A 25,732-nucleotide genomic window follows, 5' to 3' on the forward strand; every position below is an offset into this window, starting at 1 on the left:
AGGACTTGGCCTGCCTTGATAGAGTTCAAAATAGACTTCGTAGCCTCGTAGGAGATGTCCTTTTCTCTTCCTTGCAACCTCTATCTCACAGAAGAGATGTTGCGAGTTTGTCTCTGATGTATCGTTATTTTCATGGAAAGTGTTCGACTGAGCTTCAATCTATGGTCCTCCCTCGCAAAACTTTCACAAGAAACACTCGTCTAGCTGTAAACACTATCAATAATTCCCCCCACTCTTTATCTGTGCCTAAACCTAAACGTAGATTCTATGAACAAAGCTTTTTTATTAGAACTGCACGCCTGTGGAATTGTCTTCCGTTTTCCTGCTTTCCGGCTGACTACAATATGGTTGTCTTCAAGTCTAACGTAAATAAGTTCTTGATGAGCCGTTCCATATAAGTTATCAAATTTAACAAATTTTCATTACTAATGATTATTATATTGTCCAATTTCTACTGTACACTCTTTAACCCTTATCCTTGAGTGGCGTCTTGGCCTTGATAATGAGTTGATACCTATGAATAAAAAAAAGAAAAAGTCCAATGTGAACAAGTTCTAATTGAATCGTCCCCCTAAGTAATCCAAGTTTCAAAGTTCCCACTGTTTACTATGCTAAAATCACAATGACTAATGTATACCTATTAACCCTTATTTTCGAGTGGCCTCTGGGCCTTGATAAGTGGTGACACCCTTGTAAAAAAAAAAATAATGTCTAATTATTTTTTAAATACATTAAAGACAAACATGTACTGTGAATTCTGTTTGCATAAGTTTGTTACGGGATTTAAAAAAGAGGGCTACCACACTATTACATTATCCTAATGCTTCAAGATCAGGATAAGCTCAAAGCAGTTCAACAAATTGATGCAATTGTGTCAGCAGAGGTACCTGGACCTGAAGATTCAGAGTTTCGTGATTTAGTTAAGTCTTTAATGGTACATGGGCAACATCAATGTAATTGTTTGATTATATGATATCTTACTAATGTATGTTTTTAAAATTTTGAATTACCGTATTTCCACGGTTTCTGCCCGTATTTTGCATGTACTAAACGTTTTCATTTTAAATTCTATATAATCATGCAGAATGTAGAAACTATGCATAAACAGAATAAAGCGCAGATGTGCTGGCGGTTATATCCCACAGGATTAGTGAATCTCTTGACAAAGGCTTCCTTTCTAGGGCGATTGCTCTTGACATATCAAAGGCCTTCGACAAGGTATGGCATAAGGGTCTACTTCACAAGATTTCCAACTACGGTATAACTGGAAATGTTTTCTCAATCATTAAATCATTTCTCTCCGATAGGCTCATAAGAGTAGTGGTAGATGAACAAAAATCGGAGGCCTGCAATATAAATGCTGGAGTCCCTTAGGGGTCAATCCTGGGCCCAACTCTCTTCCTGATCTACATCAATGATCTCCCTAAACACATACTTAAATCATTCGTTGACATCTATGCTGATGACACGACCATCTACGGCAACACATCAAAGGCTGTAAATGACAAAGTTCTCTCTGATTCTCTCTCCTCTGATCTCGAGCGCGTGGTTCAGTGGGGGAAGACGTGGCTGGTTACCTTTAATGCATCCAAAATCAAACTCCTATCCTTACATTATCAACGCTCTGATCCCCATCTGGCATCAATTGTGATGGATGGCTCTCCTCTGGGTGAGGCCCCGTGTTTTGACAAGCTTCTGGGTTTGACCTTTACTCCTGATCTGAAATAGAACACGTACATCAAGTCTGTTGCCAAGGTCGCTGGAAAGATGGTGGGATCCTTCTACCGCTCCAGAAGATATCTCACTACTGATGCAATTCTCTATCTGTATAAAAGCCAAGTACGTCCAAGGATGGAATACTGTTGCCATATCTGGGCAGGAGCTTCTAAAAACAGCCTATCCTGCCTTGACAGAGTACAAAATAGACTTCGTTGCTTAGTGGGGGATGCCCTTTTCTCTACCCTGCAACCTCTCTCCCACAGAAGAGACGTTGCGAGCCTATCCTTGTTTTATCGTCATTTCCATGGCAGGTGCTCGTCTGAACTCCAATCTCTGGTTCCCCCTCGCCAATCTTTCACGAAAAACACCCGTCTAGCTGAATCCACTGTCAAAAATTTCCCCCACTCTATATCTGTGCCTAAATCAAAACGCGGATTCCATGAACAAAGCTTCTTTCTTAGAATTGCACGCATGTGGAACTCTGTTCCGTCTGCCTGCTTCCTACCGGACTACAACTTGGATGTCTTCAAGTCCAACGTAAACAAATTCCAAATAAACCACCCCTTCAGTAAACACTTCATCGAATCTCCACACTAACGTAATGTACTTGCAATAACCCTTATCCCTGAGTGGCTTCCGGGCCTTGATAAGTGGTGATCACTGTATAAAAAAAAAGCGCAATAGTGAAATGAAAACAACCACATAATAAAACACCAAAAATTAATAATAATTAACGCTCATATTTCAAAAGGGTAATAAAATTGGTTGAAGTTCATGTTGTCGGTCGAATATCCTTGACTGAGTACATTATATTATATACTTGTCCATATTGGAAGCAATCGTGGTGTAGATGTAAGTCAGTCAATGCCAAGCGAATTGTGAAGTGCAGTAGAATTAAACTGGTATATCCGTTTAAATCATTCAATGGGCCTTCACTGCTCGTTCTTCCTGAGGTTAACAGAAGGGAAAGCATGAGGGGTAAATTTTACTATAGACTTGTATGGGAACTTTCGTAAATTAAAAATATAAGCTGATTTTATTTTTGTATGAAAGTGTAGTGTTTTATCAAAAATAAATCGATAGAAAAACTGAAAAGAAAACTGATTAAAGAAAAACAACAAGGTGGGATTCAGACAGAAGGCAGAAAAGAGAAAAGAATGTAAAAATGCTTTAGAATAAGTTTCAAAAATAGTTGGTAAACCATAGTTTTTTTTTAATTCAAAGAAAATATAAAATAAAAGAGAATATTCGTAAACATTTGGTGCTTCTTCGATCTTGTAGCGAAATTCGGAAATCGAAATATTGATTTCATATGAAACTTATTGTAAATACCGAATTGCCATGTCGCAGTAATAAACATATCCAAAACCCACGAAAAACAATTAGGTAGAAATCAATTATTAGAGAAAATAGTTTTCAAAGAAATTAGACATTTTCGCTATTTCCCTTGTGTTTGCGTCACATGTCACGTAACAAAACGAACATAACCGAATTAATTTGTTCGTGTAATCATGGAAGACCGAAAAATTGTGACATGATAATTAGATAATATTGCTTATTGTTACAATTGACAAAAATGTAAGTAGTTATTATGTTTTTTCAAAGTAAATATCACATTTTCGGCTGGCCGATATCGCTATAATAATGAAGTACAAGGATCATCTCGTATATATTGTTTTTGGTACTCTTGTAGAATTTGACCAGGATCCTCGGGATTTTTGTCAATTATGGTTCGGGCTCTAAAAAGATAACAAAAACCTACTGTAAATTTACTGAATATATATATATATATATATATATATTTATATATATATATATATAGTTTCCTCGAGAAAAGTTGCATTTTGTATTGTTTATTTACTTTTATTATTGTTTTTTCTAATTTTTTATCGAGCGAAGTTGTTTTTTTTTTCAAGAAAAGATAATTTTTGTTTTATAGAAAACTTACATTCTTTGTTTTAAAGAAAATTGACTGAAAACTTTTTTTTTTTTTTTTTTTTTTTTTTGCCAAACAGAATTTTTTATCAGAAAGGATGAATGAAACCCGTAAATTGTTAGGTGAAAGCACAGAAAAGTTTGTTTGTTTGTTTTTTTTTTCAAGAGAATATAGACATTATTTTTTGTCAAAAGATTTTTTAAAAATGTTCATTTAATGTTTCAACATTTGAATAATACTTGGCTTAATGCGGTGAATGCCGGTCAAGCCCTAACCATAACTGACGGGGAATCTCGAGGATTCGCGTTAAATTCTGCAAGAGTACCATTACTTTTAAATTTTTTTTTTTTTTTTTTTTTTTGGCAATTTTATGAGTGGATTATCAGCGATTGTAGACTAACAAATTTTAAAAAAATGCAAAACATTAAATAATCAAAGAGTTGGCGGGATGGGTGCTGAGTTTCTAATACAAATTCCTAGTAAATCGATCCCCATTATTCGAAACACTCAAGAAAAACACGAAACCAAATTATTACCTATATGTTTGGGAGAGGTTCTTTTCGTTTTATTTTTTTTTTCAATATTTTCAGCAGATTATTATTGATTTGACCATCAGCTATCAGAATCTGTAATTTTTTTAAAAATTCAATATTTAAAATTTTTTAGGGGTCACTAAGTTTCTAATATAACATAAGTAGATATAGATGTTTGTGGTGGTTTCACGATGAAACTTGTTATAATTCAGTATAGCAATGTTATTTTTAGTCGCGTGCAAGCGACTTTATAAGTCACTCCGTCAGTTCGTTGGTCGGCCTGTCGGTCGGTCGGTCTGTCGGTCTGTCCGTAACACTTTTGTGCTTGTCCTTTTTGGTTAAGATCAAAAGTATGTTGCTAATAGATGATGTTCTTAGCTTTTTAAGCTTTTCTTGGCCTTTTAGCCAAGATCGATGTGTAGTACCTGTTCCGGCAGATACTGCAAGCAAAGACCATATGTGGGGACAGCCCCACATATAAGACCTTGGTCACTGTAGAGGCAACCTTTCATACCAATTGTCACTATCCAGCTCCCTTACTCTCCGGGGAGCTGGTCCCCATTTCCCCTTCACTCCTCACATTAAAAATCGGCCTTGTGCCTAATTTGCTCGGTAGGGGAGCAAATAAATACCCTTTTCTTGGCCTTTTGGCCAAGATCAAAGTGTAGTATCTGTTCTTACTACATGCTGTACTTATTGTGATATAAAGTGGGGGATCACTTTTCTGTATTAATTTAATGTAAAATGATAACCCACTTTACAACCAGTGAATCTCAAAGCCATTCAAGTCATTCTCCAGATCATTCAAGTTGTTTTTGAAGGATTCCAGTTATTTTTTAAGCATTCAAGTCATTCTTAAGGTCATTCAATTCATCCTTAAGTTCATTAAAGTCATTCTAAGTCATTTACTTTTTATTTATTTAAGTCATTTCAGCCCATTTTTCGGTCATCTTTAAGAATTTCATGTCAATCCTACATTCACGCATTCATTCATTACACGAGAGCACGCGACTAATGGCTATCGGCCTTGTTTAAGTAAAAATAATATATAGCTATGGATATAAATTCCTAAACTTATTTCACTTTAAATAATTAGCCCATATTATAAACACATTTTGTTTACATTAAGCGATGCCGAAAGTTCCTTTTATCGTTGTCACGTGACTGGTAAATCACCGGCGAGTGGTGATATTTCTCCAAATAAAAATAACGACCACAGCGTTACAAAGAAAATAACCTAATTTATTAAATAAAAATTAAGGTTGATGTTATAATTAAAAAGAGATATATGAAAACACGCATGGGACCGATAAAACAATCGGTTCAGTAGTTATTTAGATTATCGATTACGCGACAAACAGATTTTGCATACATATATATATATATATCAATTCGTATTCCTGTCTGTTTGTTTCTTTACAATTTGATTAATATATAAAAACCGTGTCTACTTGAATCTTTCATATATTTCTATATATAGTATGATACTTGGAAAAATATACAAGCGACCACCTTATTTGCATATGACATTAAGAAAAATTGATTTTACTAAATAGCGGTATCTTAGTGAATGTGTTTAGCGAGAAAACTATTTTAAGTATTCTATTTAAATTGTTATTTAATAAATTTTAAATAACAATTATGTTGATAATATATTTAATTTAATTTATTTTGGAATTAATATTTCTAACACTGACCTTTTTTGAAAATATCTTTTAGAATTATTTGCCCCTAGATGTTATCCATAAAAAAACGCTTCCCGAATATCATTTGGTGATTTCATTAAGTTTCTAGCTGGAATAATAATTCCGTGTAGATAGAAAAGATATTTGGTTTTTACTGTTTTTTTTTTAATATTAAAAAAACACTTACGAAAAAACTGAAAAGATTTCATTTATTTGTTTTATTTTATTCCTTACGGCAATCGGTAAATTTTTACCACGTAATTCAGCGTCGTCTAATGCCTAAAAAATGAAGATCTACTGCCCCCTCTAAATTAAGATAAGATTGGGAGATGTTCTTCCTGATGGAGAGAGTATCAAATACTTCTTGGGGGGCGATTAAATTTTTTTAATGTAATAGCAAATAATAATCCGCTTGAGTACTAGCAATACATCCCCACTACCCATTTGTGGGCGTAGAAATACCTGGTTTTGAATCCAGACCCAAGCAATCCTACTCGGCGCTGATGGACCCATGAATCACGTCAAGTCATCTAGGAGAAAGAAAACTGGTGTTAAACCTTTGACACTGACCTCATACGTCTTGGCATCAAAAACTAGTGAGTTAAACAAATTACAACCCTAAACAGCTTAAGAAGTAAATAGGCTATGCCTACGGTCCAGCTTCCGTACTCCTTTATCACAGACTCATTAGTGACACTCAATACTCAGCTTTGTTTCCTGATTAGGGTAATTAACGCCATACCTCATTTTCGTTTCGTTCCTTTCTTTTAAAATTGGGCATCTTGAGGGTGTTTCTTTGTAATGTATGTTCTCTCGATTAGTCTTACTACATTTGTCCGACATATTTTAAGGTACTGGTTTGAGAGTTTGCTTGGCTGCTTTATTCTGACTGACAGTACAGAACCCTAATTCTTTGGTAGGTCATAGAACGATTGCTATATCATCAGTTGTATAATATCAGGGTGTTTGTAGTGTAGGCGCACATGAAATAGAACACTGCACTCATCTCTGGTAGGCTTTCCTGAGACCATTTTCACTAGGCAAGGAATCGACACGATCCACTCGTGTTGCATAGTTGGCATAATCAGTATCCTTTTTGTTCAACACCTCTCGCCCTAAAATGTAAACTATTAAATGAAATGGCAACCAAGTAAACAAAACGATCAAAGCAGACACGCGATCAAGCAGCACCAATTCGCCTCCTCCTTTGAGGCCCGTATTTACAAATATCTTTGGACTTAGAACTAACTTAGACGATGTAGAATAATTTTCTAGCACACTCCCCGGATTTCTTAGTACTTAATGAAACTAATCTATACTCATCAATCCCTCTAACCACTTTAACATGTCTGGTTATTCTCCAATTTGAGGTAAGGACTTACACTTGAGGTCTATATTAGTAACACTTTCCTTTCAACTGGAGAATGCAAAATAGAATGAGACAATAAGGACGATGTGCTTTAGACAAAACCTGCAACAGAGCGTTAGTTACTTATATTTTCTCTATTATTCTACTTCGTCCCAGGACTGTACCTCAATCAACTATGTAGCACTCTACCTAGATACCAGCGCTCAAGTACATGTATTTGGTGACCACAGTAATTGGCTTAATTTCTCTAGTTACGCAGACACAGATGATATCATCACATATAACTTTTCTAAATCTCCGCCAACACAAACAGTAACTTTCACGATCTGTCTTCGAGATTTACTGGATCAGCAAACCTCAAGTGCAGACCCATTTCTTACCACAGTTCCCTAGTACAGAGGCTCGACAATATTTTGTTTTAAAAAAGTACTTCAAGGTGTTTGATAGTGTCAAAAACTTTTGTGATTATAAGAGTGAAAATCCACTACTAGTGTACTCATTTTTTTTAGTTTGGCTTTGATAATTTTAGTTTTGTGTAATTTTTGCAAAAACTTGCGCGACACTATTTTTCGGACATGACAAAAAATGCATGTATATGTTGCTGTATGCAAATTTTCTACTTGATTATTAGAATCAATTATCTGTTTTATTCAACTGATAAAAGAATTAAGTTTAAGTAGGTAAAATGCGTTCAAAAGAAGTCGTTTGTTTGGCAGGGGAGAAGCTGGAAGATGGCCTCAGCATCAGAAGGATCGACATGGATTTGAAGCTGTCGAAATCAACGGTCGAATACGTTCTCAAGACAAACTCCGAGCGGAAAAAAAGAGAGGACGAAAAAGATCAATAGGCAAGAAAACTGAAAGGAGAATGACGAGGACTGTGACACGGCTTTTGATATCTGGAGAAAAAGTTACAGCAAGAAAAATGAAGGAGAAATGTGAATTGGATGTAAACGTCTGAACAGTACAAAGAACGCTGCATAGGATTGGTTTGAAATATGCAAAGAAAAATGCATAAGAAAAAATTACACTAACACAGAAACACAAAGGCGCAAGACTGGAGTGTGCTAAAAGGTGGTTAACAAAGCATGTTGACTTTAAGAAGGTTATATTTACTGATGAGAAGCGTTTCAAGTTTGATGAACCCGATCGATGGTGTACTTGGTCGAGAATGGGTGAGCTTGTTGTACTGAACAAGCAACATGTGGGGGGGAGGAGGAGTTTTAGTTTGAGGTATGATCTTTGCTAATGGAAATATATGATTGGACTGGCGAAAAGGACGGCAGAAGAGCGAAAGCTACAAACAGTTGCTGGACGAGAAATCCTTACCAAGGATAAGAAGATGGGGAATGATTTCGTTCTACAGCAAGACAATTGCAGCATCCATGTATCAGAACTCATAAAAGAATGGATGGCTAAAGTGAATATGACTACTATGGAATGGCCTGCAAAAGCCCAGGTCTAAATTTAATGAAAAATGTTTGGGAAATGCTTGCGCAACTTGTTTATGATGGACCTGAAATAACGAAAGAGACTCAACTATGGGAACGAATACTAGATGCCAAAAAACAACTAATAGAAACACGTAGAGATGTTATTGTGTATATGTTTGATCATTATGAAGAGAGATTGATTAACGTTATTGAGAAGAAAGGTGATATAACAGGCTATTAACAGTTTTTCAACGATGCCCGAAAAATAATGTCGCGTGTGTTTTGTAAGAAATGATGAAAATTTAATATTTTTCCTTACCTAATCGATTTTCATCCATTTTTATTACAGATATTTTCTTTATATGTTTATGCTATTCTATTGAATGAATTTCGCCACTCTATAGTACTCGGAAAGTCGAATACTAAATTGTCCCCAAAATATTGTCGGTAGTCTGTATAAAATGCCCATTGCCAACTCAGGAAGGTAGTGACTGTTGTGATAATGATAGATATCACGCTAAACTCTCGAACCCAAGCTTAAGAGCCATTGCTGAAAACGGCAAGAAGGCTGATTAGAAAGCAATCAAGGATTTTTTTTTACAAGGTGGTCACCACTTATCAAGGCCCGGAAGCCACTCAGGGATAAGGGTTATTGTAAGTACATTACGTAGGTGTGGATATTTAAAGTGTCTACTTAAGGGGGCGGTTCATCAGGAATTTGTTTACGTTGGACTTGAAGACATCCAAGTTGTAGTCAGGAGGGAAGCAGGCAGACGGAACAGAGTTCCACAGGTGTGCAGTTCTAAGAAAGAAGCTTTGTTCATGGAATCTACGTTTTGATTTAGGCATAGATAAAGAGTGGGGAAAGGTTTTGACAGTGGATTCAGCTAGACGGGTGTTTTTTGTAAAAGATTGGCGAGGGGGGGGGACCAGAGATTGGAGTTCAGACGAGCACCTGCCATGGAAATAACGATAAAACAAAGATAGGCTTGCAACGTCTCTTCTGTGGGAGAGAGGTTGCATGGAAGAGAAAAGGGCATCCCCCACTAAGCCACGAAGTCTATTTTGTACTCTGTCAGATGTGGCAGCAGTATTTTATCCTTGGACGTACTTGGTTTAGTGCTCCATGGGGATATATCTTTTCTTTTTCGCAGAACAGTGCACATATTGTACTAATTAATAGTTCAAAGCAGCAATTGAAAACGAAATTTCTATATTCTCCCCATACCGAAGTTTTATCTGATGAAAATAGAAAAACGTATGTAGAGGATATAAATAATTTTAGGGCGAAATAGCCGCAGCTAAGAAAAGAAACACGGAAATCGCAGAAATTAGGAAATTTAAAACGGCGTGAAACGGTTATATGTTGTATGATATGATTTATATAAACATTGTAGCTGTATAATGAGAGTATATATGTCTGTCACACACACACACACACACACACACACACACATATATATATATATATATATATAAGTTTCGTGGTTCAATTTTAAATGCTGAAAAAAACAACATATAGAGACATATATTCGATTTAAGAATGTATTGCTTGACAAAGGAATATATAGAAGGGGTTATTTTAATTTCCTTAATCCATGGATTTTCAAAAATGGCTCATCAGAGGAAATGAAATGCAGTTAGCAAAATGTTCAGCTGCGAATGGACGCTATTTTGCTTTTCAGCACAAATATTGAAAATAGCTTTTGGATTGGTTATGGATAATTATATGGAGAAAATTATACGAAAGAGCAGTTAATACAACCTGGGTAGTCCATTATCAGAAGGAGTCCAGTATCAATCGGGGTTATAAATCCGGGTGGGCAGAACATTTTTTTACAAGTCGGTTTCTATCTAACCCATAGTTGAGACCCTAACAGGTGCTACCACTCCGGGTCAGAGTGAACCTGAAAGCAATAGCAATTAATGGGTGGCTCCACACTCCCCAAAGCCCGCAAGCTGGAGCCTCACCATCGGGTATAGTTTAAGGTCATATCCAGAACCTTTCAATCATTACACAAACACTTAACTTAATATTAAAAAAGGCTTGATATTAGTGTTGGGACGATTATCGGAAATCTAAAAATTGGAACTTTTTGTGGTATCGGAATCGTGAAAATTTATGCATATTTTACGATGCCAAAAACCGATTTGTTCAATTATTTTGTTTAATTTTGTTTTAAACAAAATCTTCCGCTGCTGATAGTAATTATAAAATAATAAATATTTATTGATTTTATATAACCAGTAAAAGTTTTATTGACATAATTTCATTGTTTTATTAAAATTTAATTATAATAATTTCAAGTGTAATTATATTTTCATTGTTCTCCTAGTTTGATTGTGTCAATATAATTTGATTATACTTATAATTTTTAAATCGAATTGTAGAAGGCGGTACAATGCAGAAGTAACGGAAAGACACAAGCTGAAGCAGGTGGGAAATTTATTAATACAACTTATAAATACATGTGTACATATTCATATTTCATATACGCAGTATATTTATATTTGCACAGTGGTTACCTGGGAAAGTCGGTCTGGTGGTATGTCCGTGTAATATAATATTTCGAGAAAATCTCTTCGTCAGATATTTACTTGACTTTGACAAACGTGTTGTTATAAGCAGTGACTATACCGCAACAAATCATTGCTCGGGACTTGTGGGTGGTATATGGTTAGGTTTTTTTTCTCAATTCTTATTTTATATTCCTAAATTATTTATTTTATATTATATTTTATTTTATTTTTTTATATAATAGTTTATCTTTGGTTAAAACGTGTTGTTGTAAACAGTAAATAGTAACAGCATCGGGCTAAATAATTGTCCGGACATTGTTGGTGGCTTTTTAATTTAATGTGATTGAGTTTGTTTGTTTTTCTTTTACTTATTTTTATTTTAATTAATTAATTTATTTATTTATTTGTTTTTTATAGTAGTTTATGTTTATATTGAGGAGATTTAATTAACTAGTTTATTTGTTGTGTGTTTCTGCATTCTGTTTGGTGGTGGTGGTGGTGGACGTAGGCTTAGAATAAGTCGGTTGGTCAAGGGAGACTACTCGATGGGTTGGTCTAAGGGGGATAATCGTTACCAATATTTCTTCTCGGGTGTATAACGTTGCTTTACTTTAATTTATATAATTTTTAATTGCATTTCCACTCCGAAATACGCACAGTGCCACTTTGATGTAGAGGGCTGTGGAATATTATTTATCGGGCTGCTATGTACGGAGTTGAACAGCAGGATGTTTGTTTACATTCCATTTAAAATTCTGCATGTCAGTACAGCCAGGGAAGTAGGGATCCAGAAAGTAATTCAAAGGTCTAGCAGTTCTAGGGAAGAAACTATTAGAATAGAAAGATTTGTACTGTGTAGGGGTGGGATTTTGCTGCGTTTCGAGTTTGTCTGACTTGTAGGGTTTGTCGAGGGTGTTTACGTCGAAGAGGAACAAAATCTTGTACTTCGTTAAAGCATCTACTATTAAAATACTTGTGAAATAAGTACAGGGATGTGATTTTCTATCGATGGGACAGCAGTCGAAGTCTATGTGACAGTGCAAGACCTATTACGTTGGCGACGCTCTTTTGTAACCCTGTCTAAGATGAAGAGATTAGTAGCAGATGCAGCAGCCAAATCCCGCAGAACACTCCATACATGGGCGAATGACAATCTTGTAGAAGTACAGGAAAGTTTCAGGCGTAACTATCTAGCACGGTAGAGAGTGTCCACCTTCTATGCAACAGCCTTAGCAATGGCCTCAATGTATCTGTTCTAACTCATGTTCCCCATGAAAGTTAAGCCGACTAGTTTGAATGAAGTACTTTCCGGTAATGTTGTTGCGTAAGTACAATTTCATTTCTATTCTATTTTTTTATCCTATTATTATTTTTTTCTATCCTATTATTATTTTTTTATCCTATTATTATTTTTATCCTATTATTATTTTTTATCCTATTATTATTTTCTTTATCCTATTATTATTTTTTTATCCTATTATTATTATTTTTTATACTATTAATTTTTTTTTATACTATTATTATTTTTTTATCCTATTAGTATTTTTTTATCCTATTATTATTTTCTTTATCCTATTATTATTATTTTTTATACTATTATTATTTTTTATCCTATTATAATTATTTTTTATACTATTATTATTTTTTTATCCTATTATTATTTTTTTATCCTATTATTAAATTTTTTATCCTATTATTATTTTTTTATCCTATTATTATTTTTTTATCCTATTATTATTTTTTTATCCTGTTATTATTATTTTTTATACTATTATTATTTTTTATACTATTATTATTTTTTTATCCTATTATTATTTTTTTATCCTATTATTATTTTTTTATCCTATTATTATTTTTTATCCTATTATTATTTTTTTTATCCTATTATTATTTTTTTATCCTATTATTATTTTTTTATCCTATTATTATTTTTTATCCTATTATTATTTTTTATCCTATTATTATTTTTTATCCTATTATTATTTTTTATCCTATTATTATTATTTTTTATACTATTATTATTTTTTTATCCTATTATTATTTTTTTATCCTATTATTATTTTTTATCCTATTATTATTTTTTTATCCTATTATTATTTTTTATCCTATTATTATTTTTTTATCCTATTATTATTTTTTATCCTATTATTATTATTTTATCCTATTATTATTTTTTTATCTTATTATTATTATTTTTTATACTATTATTATTTTTTTATCCTATTATTATTTTTTATCCTATTATTATTTTTTATCCTATTATTATTTTTTATCCTATTATTATTTTTTTATCCTATTATTATTTTTTTATCCTATTGTTATTTTTTATCCTATTATTATTTTTTTATCCTATTATTATTTTTTATCCTATTATTATTTTTTATACTATTATTATTTTTTTATCCTATTATTATTTTTTTATCCTGTTATTATTTTTTTATCCTATTATTATTTTTTATCCTATTATTATTTTTTTATCCTATTATTATTTTTTTATCCTATTATTATTTTTTATTCTATTATTATTATTTATCCTATTATTATTTTTTTATCCTATTATTATTTTTTATCCTATTATTATTTTTTTTATCCTATTATTATTATTTTTTATACTATTATTATTTTTTTATCCTATTATTATTTTTTATCCTATTATTATTTTTTATCCTATTATTATTTTTTTATCTTATTATTATTATTTATACTATTATTATTTTTTATCCTATTATTATTATTTTTTATACTATTATTATTTTTTTATCCTATTATTTTTTTTATGCTATTATTATTTTTTTATCCTATTATTATTAATTTTTATACTATTATTATTTTTTTATCCTATTATTATTTTTTATCCTATTATTATTTTTTTATCCTATTATTATTTTTTATCCTATTATTATTTTTTTATACTATTATTATTTTTTTATCCTATTATTATTTTTTATACTATTATTATTTTTTATCCTATTATTATTATTTTTTATCTTATTATTATTTTTTATCCTATTATTATTATTTTTTATACTATTATTATTTTTTTATCCTATTATTATTTTTTTATCCTATTATTATTTTTTATCCTATTATTATTTTTTTTACACTATTATTATTTTTTATCCTATTATTATTTTTTTTTGTCCTATTATTATTTTTTATCCTATTATTATTATTTTTTATACTATTATTATTTTTTTATCCTATTATTTTTTTTTTATCCTATTATTATTTTTTATCTTATTATTATTTTTTTATCCTATTATTATTTTTTATCCTATTATTATTTTTTATCCTATTATTATTTTTTTATCCTATTATTATTTTTTATCCTATTATTATTTTTTATCCTATTATTATTTTTTTATCCTATTATTATTTTTTATCCTATTATTATTTTTTTTTCCTATTATTATTATTTTTTATACTATTATTATTTTTTTATCCTATTATTATTTTTTATCCTATTATTATTTTTTATACTATTATTATTTTTATATCCTATTATTATTGTTTCATCCTATTATTATTTTTTTATCCTATTATTATTTTTTTATCCTATTATAATTTTTTATCCTATTATTATTTTTTTATCCTATTATTATTTTTTATCCTATTATTATTTTTTTATCCTATTATTATTTTTTATCCTATTATTATTTTTTATCCTATTATTATTTTTTATCCTATTATTATTTTTTTATCCTATTATTATTTTTTTATCCTATTATTATTTTTTATCCTATTATTATTTTTTTATCCTATTATTATTTTTTAATCCTATTATTATTTTTTATCCTATTATTATTTTTTATCCTATTATTATTTTTTTAACTTATTATTATTTTTTATCCTATTATTATTTTTTTATCCTATTATTATTATTTTTTATACTATTATTTTTTTTTATCCTATTATTATTTTTTATCCTATTATTATTTTTTTATCCTATTAATTTTTTTTATCCTATTATTATTTTTTTATCCTATTATTATTTTTTTATCCTATTATTATTTTTTATACTATTATTATTTTTTATCCTATTATTATTATTTTTTATACTATTATTATTTTTTTATCCTATTATTTTTTTTTATCCTATTATTTTTTTTTATCCTATTATTATTATTTTTTATACTATTATTATTTTGTATCCTATTATTATTTTTTATCCTATTATTTTTTTTTATCCTATTATTATTTTTTATCCAATTATTATTTTTTATCCTATTATTATTTTTTTTATACTATTATTATTTTTTTATCCTATTATTATTTTTTATACTATTATTATTTTTTATCCTATTATTATTATTTTTTATCCTATTATTATTTTTTATCCTATTATTATCATTTTTTATACTATTATTATTTTTTTATCCTATTTTTATTTTTTTATCCTATTATTATTTTTTTATCCTATTATTATTTTTTTTATACTATTATTATTTTTTATACTATTATTATTTTTTATCCTATTATTATTATTATTGTTTATCCTATTATTATTTTTTATCCTATTATTATTATTTTTTATACTATTATTATTTTTTTATCCTATTATTTTTTTTTTATCCTATTATTATTTTTTATCCTATTATTATTTTTTTATCCTATTATTATTTTTTATCCTATTATTATTTTTTATCCTATTATTATTTTTTTATCCTATCATTATGTTTTATCCTATTATTATTTTTTACCCTATTATTATTTTTTTATCCTATTATTATTTTTTATCCTATTATTATTTTTTTATCCTATAATTATTATTTTTTATACTATTATTATTTGTTTATCCTATTATTATTTTTTATCCTATTATTATTTTTTTATCCTATTATTATTTTTTATCCTATTATTATTTTTTATACTATTATTATTTTTTTATCCTATTATTATTTTTTTATCCTATTATTATTTTTTTATCCTATTATTATTTTTTTATCCTATTATTATTTTTTATCCTATTATTATTTTTTATCCTATTATTATTTTTTTATCCTATTATTATTTTTTATCATATTATTATTTTTTATCCTATTATTATTTTTTTATCCTATTATTATTTTTTTATCTTATTATTTTTTTTTATCCCATTATTATTTTTTATCCTATTATTATTTTTCACCCAATGTTATTTTTTATACTGATATTATTTTTTATCCTATTATTATTTTTTAATCCAATTATTATTGTGTTATCCTATGATTATTTTTATCCTATTATTATTTTTTTATCCTATTATTATTTTTTTATCCTATTATTATTTTTTATCCTATTATTATTTTTTATCCTATTATAATTTTTTTATCTTATTATTATTTTTTATCCTATTATTATTTTTTTATCCTATTATTATTTTTTTTTATACTATTATTATTTTTTTATCCTATTATTATTTTTTATCCTATTATTATTTTTTTATCCTATTATTATTTTTTATCCTATTATTTTTTTTTTATCCTATTATTATTTTTTATCCTATTATTATTTTTTATACTATTATTAATTTTTTATCTTATTATTATTTTTTATCCTATTATTATTTTTTTATCCTATTATTATTTTTTATCCTATTATTATTTTTTTATACTATTATTATTTTTTATACTATTATTATTTTTTTATCCTATTATTATTATTTATCCTATTATTATTTTTTATCCTATTATTATTTTTTATCCTATTATTATTTTTTATCCTATTATTATTTTTTTATCCTATTATTATTTGTTATCCTATTATTATTTTTTTATCCTATTATTATTTTTTATCCTATTATTATTTTTTATCCTATTATTATTATTTTTTCTACTATTATTATTTTTTTATCCTATTATTATTTTTTATCCTATTATTATTTTTTTATCCTATTATTATTTTTTTATCCTATTATTATTTTTTTATCCTATTATTATTTTTTATCCTATTATTATTTTTTATCCTATTATTATTTTTTATCCTATTATTATGTTTTATACTATTATTATTTTGTATCCTTTTATTATTTTTGTTTCCTATCATTATTTTGTTATCCTATTATTATTTTTTATCCTATTATTATTTTTTTATCCTATTATTATTTTTTTATCCTATTATTATTTTTTATCCTTTTATTATTTTTTATCCTATTATTATTTTTTTATCTTATTATTATTATTTTTTATCCTATTATTATTTTTTTATCCTATTATTATGTTTTATACTATTATTTTTTTTTATCCTTTTATTATTTTTTATCCTATTATTATTTTTTTATCCTATTATTATTTTTTATCCTATTATTATTTTTTTATCCTATTATTATTTTTTATCCTATTATTATTTTTTATACTATTATTATTTTTTTATCTTATTATTATTTTTTATCCTATTAGTATTTTTTTATCCTATTATTATATATTATCCTATTATTATTTTTTTATACTATTATTATTTTTTATACTATTATTATTTTTTATCCTATTATTATTATTTATCCTATTATTATTTTTTATCCTATTATTATTTTTTATCCTATTATTATTTTTTATCCTATTATTATTTTTTTATCCTATTATTATTTTTTATCCTATTATTATTTTTTTATCCTATTATTATTTTTTATCCTATTATTATTTTTTTATCCTATTATTATTATTTTTTATACTATTATTATTTTTTTATCCTATTATTATTTTTTATCCTATTATTATTTTTTTATCATATTATTTTTTTTTATCCTATTATTATTATTTTTTATACTATTATTATTTTTTTATCCTATTATTATTATTTTTTGTACTATTATTATTTTTTTATCCTATTATTATTTTTTTATCCTATTATTATTTTTTATCCTATTATTATTTTTTTATCCTATTATTATTTTTTATCCTATTATTATTTTTTTTATCCTATTATTATTATTTTTTATCCTATTATTATTTTTTTATCCTATTATTATTATTTTTTTATCCTATTATTATTTTTTTATCCTATTATTATTATTTTTTATACTATTATTATTTTTTTATCCTATTATTATTTTTTATCCTATTATTATTTTTTATCCTATTATTATTTTTTTATACTATTATTATTTTTTATCCTATTATTATTTTTTATCCTATTATTATTTTTTTATCCCATTATTATTTTTTATCCTATTATTATTATTTTTTTATCCTATTATTATTTTTTTATCCTATTATTATTTTTTTATCCTATTATTATTATTTTTTTATCCTATTATTATTTTTTATCCTATTATTATTTTTTTTATCCTATTATTATTTTTTTATCCTAATATTATTTTTTTATCCTATTATTATTTTTTTATCCTATTATTATTTTTTATCCTATTATTATTATTTTTTATCCTATTATTATTTTTTTATCCTATTATTATTTTTTTATCCTATTATTATTTTTTTTTTATCCTATTATTATTTTTTATACTATTATTATTTTGTATCCTATTATTATTTTGTTATCCTATTATTATTTTTTTATCCTATTATTATTATTTTTTATACTATTATTATTTTTTTATCCTATTATTATTATTTTTTTATCCTATTATTATTTTTTATCCTATTATTATTTTTTTTATCCTATTATTATTTTTTTATCCTAATATTATTTTTTTATCCTATTATTATTTTTTTATCCTATTATTATTTTTTATCCTATTATTATTATTTTTTATCCTATTATTATTTTTTTATCTTATTATTATTTTTTATCCTATTATTATTTTTTATCCTATTATTATTTTTTTATCCTATCATTATGTTTTATCCTATTATTATTTTTTACCCTATTATTATTTTTTTATCCTATTATTATTTTTTATCCTATTATTATTTTTTTATCCTATTATTATTATTTTTTATACTATTATTATTTGTTTATCCTATTATTATTTTTTATCCTATTATTATTTTTTTATCCTATTATTATTTTTTATCCTATTATTATTTTTTATACTATTATTATTTTTTTATCCTATTATTATTTTTTTATCCTATTATTATTTTTTTATCCTATTATTATTTTTTTATCCTATTATTATTTTTTATCCTATTATTATTTTTTATCCTATTATTATTTTTTTATCCTATTATTATTTTTTATCATATTATTATTTTTTATCCTATTATTATTTTTTTATCCTATTATTATTTTTTTATCCTATTATTATTTTTTATCCCATTATTATTTTTTATCCTATTATTATTTTTCACCCAATGTTATTTTTTATACTATTATTATTTTTTATCCTATTATTATTTTTTTATCCAATTATTATTGTGTTATCCTATGATTATTTTTATCCTATTATTATTTTTTTATCCTATTATTATTTTTTTATCCTATTATTATTTTTTATCCTATTATTATTTTTTATCCTATTATAATTTTTTTATCTTATTATTATTTTTTATCCTATTATTATTTTTTTATCCTATTATTATTTTTTTTATACTATTATTATTTTTTTATCCTATTATTATTTTTTATCCTATTATTATTTTTTTATCCTATTATTATTTTTTATCCTATTATTTTTTTTTTATCCTATTATTATTTTTTATCCTATTATTATTTTTTATACTATTATTATTTTTTTATCTTATTATTATTTTTTATCCTATTATTATTTTTTTATCCTATTATTATTTTTTATCCTATTATTATTTTTTTATACTATTATTATTTTTTATACTATTATTATTTTTTTATCCTATTATTATTATTTATCCTATTATTATTTTTTATCCTATTATTATTTTTTATCCTATTATTATTTTTTATCCTATTATTATTTTTTTATCCTATTATTATTTGTTATCCTATTATTATTTTTTTATCCTATTATTATTTTTTATCCTATTATTATTTTTTATCCTATTATTATTATTTTTTCTACTATTATTATTTTTTTATCCTATTATTATTTTTTATCCTATTATTATTTTTTTATCCTATTATTATTTTTTCATCCTATTATTATTTTTTTATCCTATTATTTTTTTTTATCCTATTATTATTTTTTATCCTATTATTATTTTTTTATCCTATTATTATGTTTTATACTATTATTATTTTGTATCCTTTTATTATTTTTGTTTCCTATCATTATTTTGTTATCCTATTATTATTTTTTATCCTATTATTATTTTTTTATCCTATTATTATTTTTTCATCCTATTATTATTTTTTTATCCTATTATTTTTTTTTATCCTATTATTATTTTTTATCCTATTTTTATTTTTTTATCCTATTATTATTATTTATCCTATTATTATTTTTTATCCTATTATTATTTTTTATCCTATTATTATTTTTTATCCTATTATTATTTTTTTATCCTATTATTATTTGTTATCCTATTATTATTTTTTTATCCTATTATTATTTTTTATCCTATTATTATTTTTTATCCTATTATTATTATTTTTTCTACTATTATTATTTTTTTATCCTATTATTATTTTTTATCCTATTATTATTTTTTTATCCTATTATTATTTTTTCATCCTATTATTATTTTTTTATCCTATTATTTTTTTTTATCCTATTATTATTTTTTATCCTATTATTATTTTTTTATCCTATTATTATGTTTTATACTATTATTATTTTGTATCCTTTTATTATTTTTGTTTCCTATCATTATTTTGTTATCCTATTATTATTTTTTATCCTATTATTATTTTTTTATCCTATTATTATTTTTTTATCCTATTATTATTTTTTATCCTTTTATTATTTTTTATCCTATTATTATTTTTTTTTCTTATTATTATTATTTTTTATCCTATTATTATTTTTTTATCCTATTATTATTATGTTTTATACTATTATTTTTTTTTATCCTTTTATTATTTTTTATCCTATTATTATTTTTTTATCCTATTATTATTTTTTATCCTATTATTATTTTTTTATCCTATTATTATTTTTTATCCTATTATTATTTTTTATACTATTATTATTTTTTTATCTTATTATTATTTTTTATCCTATTATTATTTTTTTATCCTATTATTATATATTATCCTATTATTATTTTTTTATACTATTATTATTTTTTATACTATTATTATTTTTTTATCCTATTATTATTATTTATCCTATTATTATTTTTTATCCTATTATTATTTTTTATCCTATTATTATTTTTTATCCTATTATTATTTTTTTATCCTATTATTATTTTTTATCCTATTATTATTTTTTTATCCTATTATTATTTTTTATCCTATTATTATTTTTTTATCCTATTATTATTATTTTTTATACTATTATTATTTTTTTATCCTATTATTATTTTTTATCCTATTATTATTTTTTTATCATATTATTATTTTTTATCCTATTATTATTATTTTTTATACTATTATTATTTTTTTATCCTATTATTATTATTGTTTGTACTATTATTATTTTTTTATCCTATTATTATTTTTTTATCCTATTATTATTTTTTATCCTATTATTATTTTTTTATCCTATTATTATTTTTTATCCTATTATTATTTTTTTATCCTATTATTATTATTTTTTATCCTATTATTATTTTTTTATCCTATTATTATTATTTTTTTATCCTATTATTATTTTTTTATCCTATTATTATTATTTTTTATACTATTATTATTTTTTTATCCTATTATTATTTTTTATCCTATTATTATTTTTTATCCTATTATTATTTTTTTATACTATTATTATTTTTTATCCTATTATTATTTTTTATCCTATTATTATTTTTTTATCCCATTATTATTTTTTATCCTATTATTATTATTTTTTTATCCTATTATTATTTTTTTATCCTATTATTATTTTTTTATCCTATTATTATTATTTTTTTATCCTATTATTATTTTTTATCCTATTATTATTTTTTTTATCCTATTATTATTTTTTTATCCTAATATTATTTTTTTATCCTATTATTATTTTTTTATCCTATTATTATTTTTTATCCTATTATTATTATTTTTTATCCTATTATTATTTTTTTATCCTATTATTATTTTTTTATCCTATTATTATTTTTTTTTATCCTATTATTATTTTTTATACTATTATTATTTTGTATCCTATTATTATTTTGTTATCCTATTATTATTTTTTTATCCTATTATTATTATTTTTTATACTATTATTATTTTTTTATCCTATTATTATTATTTTTTTATCCTATTATTATTTTTTATCCTATTATTATTTTTTTTATCCTATTATTATTTTTTTATCCTAATATTATTTTTTTATCCTATTATTATTTTTTTATCCTATTATTATTTTTTATCCTATTATTATTATTTTTTATCCTATTATTATTTTTTTATCCTATTATTATTTTTTTATCCTATTATTATTTTGTTTATCCTATTATTATTATTTTTTATACTATTATTATTTTTGTATCCTATTATTATTATTTTTTTATCCTATTATTATTTTTTATCCTATTATTATTTTTTTTATCCTATTATTATTTTTTTATCCTATTATTATTTTTTATCCTATTATTATTTTTTATCCTATTATTATTTCTTTTATCCTATTATTATTTTTTATACTATTATCAAATTTTTTGTCCGATTATTATTTTTTGTCCTTATAATTTCAGTTAATCTTTATTCCATTGTTAACATTTTTTATCTCGTCATTGTGGAATCATCATTTTATTATGTCCTTATCGTATAATTGTAGCATTATAATTTTCTTGTTATAATAATTCCATTATTTCGAAAATCCTTTTTCTTTAGCAGTGTATTTTCTTAATGAAAACAAACTTCCCTAAACATCTTAACATTGGTTAAACTTAAGAATCAATTCATTACTAACATTTTTTTAGGTTCTCGTTTCTTTTGTCTTTCCTCAACTACAAACAACACTTGTTTTAATGTTTTTAACATAATGTTAATCTGCTTTTTCTGTGCCAGAAAACAGTGCGTTAAATTTTTCATTTGATATGGAAAACGAATTTATCTTTTGATTAAATTATTATCTACAACGTCTGAAGTTTTTAATATGCATCTCTCAAATTCGTATTCCCGGGTCAGGCTGGGAATTTATCTAATATCTATAAGAAAAATCTATTATTCTCTGAAATATATTTTTGAGAAAAATATATGTGATAAAAATATATATGATAAAAATATATGTGGTAAAAATATATGTGGTAAAAATATATATGATAAAAATATATGTGGTAAAAATATATATGATAAAAATATATATGGTAAAAATATATGTAGTAAAAATATATGTGGTAAAAATATATGTGGTAAAAATATATGTGGTAAAAATATATGTGATAAAAATATATGTGGTAAAAATATATGTGGTAAAAATATATGTGGTAAAAATATATGTGGTAAAAATGTATGTGGTAAAAATATATGTGATAAAATATATGTGGTAAAATATATATGATAAAAATATATGTGGTAAAAATATATGTGATAAAAATATATGTGGTAAAAATATATGTGGTAAAAATATATGTGATAAAAATATATGTGGTAAAAATATATGTGGTAAAAATATATGTGGTAAAAATATATATGGTAAAAATATAAGTGGTAAAATATATGTGGTAAAAATATATGTGATAAAAATATATGTGGTAAAAATATATGTGGTAAAAATATATGTGATAAAAATATATGTGGTAAAACATGTATGATAAAAATATATGTGATAAAAATATATGTGGTAAAAATATATGTGGTAAAAATATATGTGGTAAAAATATATATGGTAAAAATATAAGTGGTAAAATATATGTGGTAAAAATATATGTGATAAAAATATATGTGGTAAAAATATATGTGGTAAAAATATATGTGATAAAATATATGTGGTAAAATATATATGATAAAAATATATGTGGTAAAAATATATGTGATAAAAATATATGTGGTAAAAATATATGTGTTAAAAATATATGTGGTAAAAATATATATGATAAAAATATATGTGGTAAAAATATATGTGATAAAAATATATGTGGTAAAAATATATGTGTTAAAAATATATGTGGTAAAAAATATGCGTTAAAAATATATGTGGTAAAAATATATGTGGTAAAAATATATGTGATAAAAATATATGTGGTAAAAATATATATGATAAAAATATATGTGATAAAAATATATGTGGTAAAAATATATGTGATAAAAATATATGTGGTTACAATATATGTGGTAAAAATATATGTGTTAAAAATATGTGGTAAAAATATATATGATAAAAATATATGTGGTAAAAATATATGTGGTAAAAATATATATGATAAAAATATATGTGGTAAAAATATATATGATAAAAATATATGTGATAAAAATATATGTGGTTAAAATATATGTGGTAAAAATATATATGATAAAAATATATATGATAAAAATATGTGGTTAAAATATATGTGGTAAAAATATATGTGTTAAAAATATGTGGTAAAAATATATATGATAAAAATATATGTGGTAAAAATATATGTGGTAAAAATATATGTGGTAAAAATATATGTGTTAAAAATATATGTGGTAAAAAATATGCGGTAAAAATATCTGGTAAAACGATATATGGTAAAATTACATGTGGTAAAAATATACATGGTAAAATTATATGTGGTAAAAATATACATGGTAAAATTATATGTGGTAAAAATATACATGGTAAAATTATATGCGGTAAAAATATACATGGTAAAATTACATGTGGTAAAAATATACATGGTAAAATTACATGTGGTAAAAATATACATGGTAAAATTAGATGTGGTAAAAATATACATGGTAAAATTACATGTGGTAAAAATATACATGGTAAAATTATATGTGGTAAACATATACATGGTAAAATTATATGTGGTAAAAATATACATGGTAAAATTATATGCGGTAAAAATATATCTGGTAAAAAGATATATGGTAAAATTATATGCGGTAAAAATATACATGGTAAAATTATATGCGGTAAAAATATACATGGTAAAATACATGTGGTAAAAATATACATGGTAAAATTACATGTGGTAAAAATATACATGGTAAAATTATATGTGGTAAAAATATACATGGTAAAATTACATGTGGTAAAAATATACATGGTAAAATTATATGTGGTAAAAATATACATGGTAAAATTATATGCGGTAAAAATATACATGGTAAAATTATATGCGGTAAAAATATACATGGTAAAATTACATGTGGTAAAAATATACATGGTAAATTACATGTGGTAAAAATATACATGGTAAAATTACATGTGGTAAAAATATACATGGTAAAATTATATGTGGTAAACATATACATGGTAAAATTATATGTGGTAAAAATATACATGGTAAAATTATATGCGGTAAAAATATATCTGGTAAAAAGATATATGGTAAAATTATATGCGGTAAAAATATACATGGTAAAATTATATGCGGTAAAAATAGACATGGTAAAATTACATGTGGTAAAAATATACATGGTAAAATACATGTGGTAAAAATATACATGGTAAAATTACATGTG

General features: G+C 23.8%; 1 pseudogene; it reads left to right on the plus strand.

Moving 5' to 3' along the window:
* Positions 1 to 4,818: 4,818 nt before the first annotated feature.
* On the plus strand, positions 4,819 to 4,945 carry LOC145291701 (U2 spliceosomal RNA; annotated as a pseudogene).
* The last annotated feature ends 20,787 nt before the right edge of the window (positions 4,946 to 25,732 follow it).

Source organism: Euprymna scolopes, chromosome 12, assembly GCF_053919585.1.
Source record: "Euprymna scolopes isolate OS-2025 chromosome 12, ASM5391958v1, whole genome shotgun sequence".
NCBI lineage: Eukaryota > Metazoa > Mollusca > Cephalopoda > Sepiida > Sepiolidae > Euprymna > Euprymna scolopes.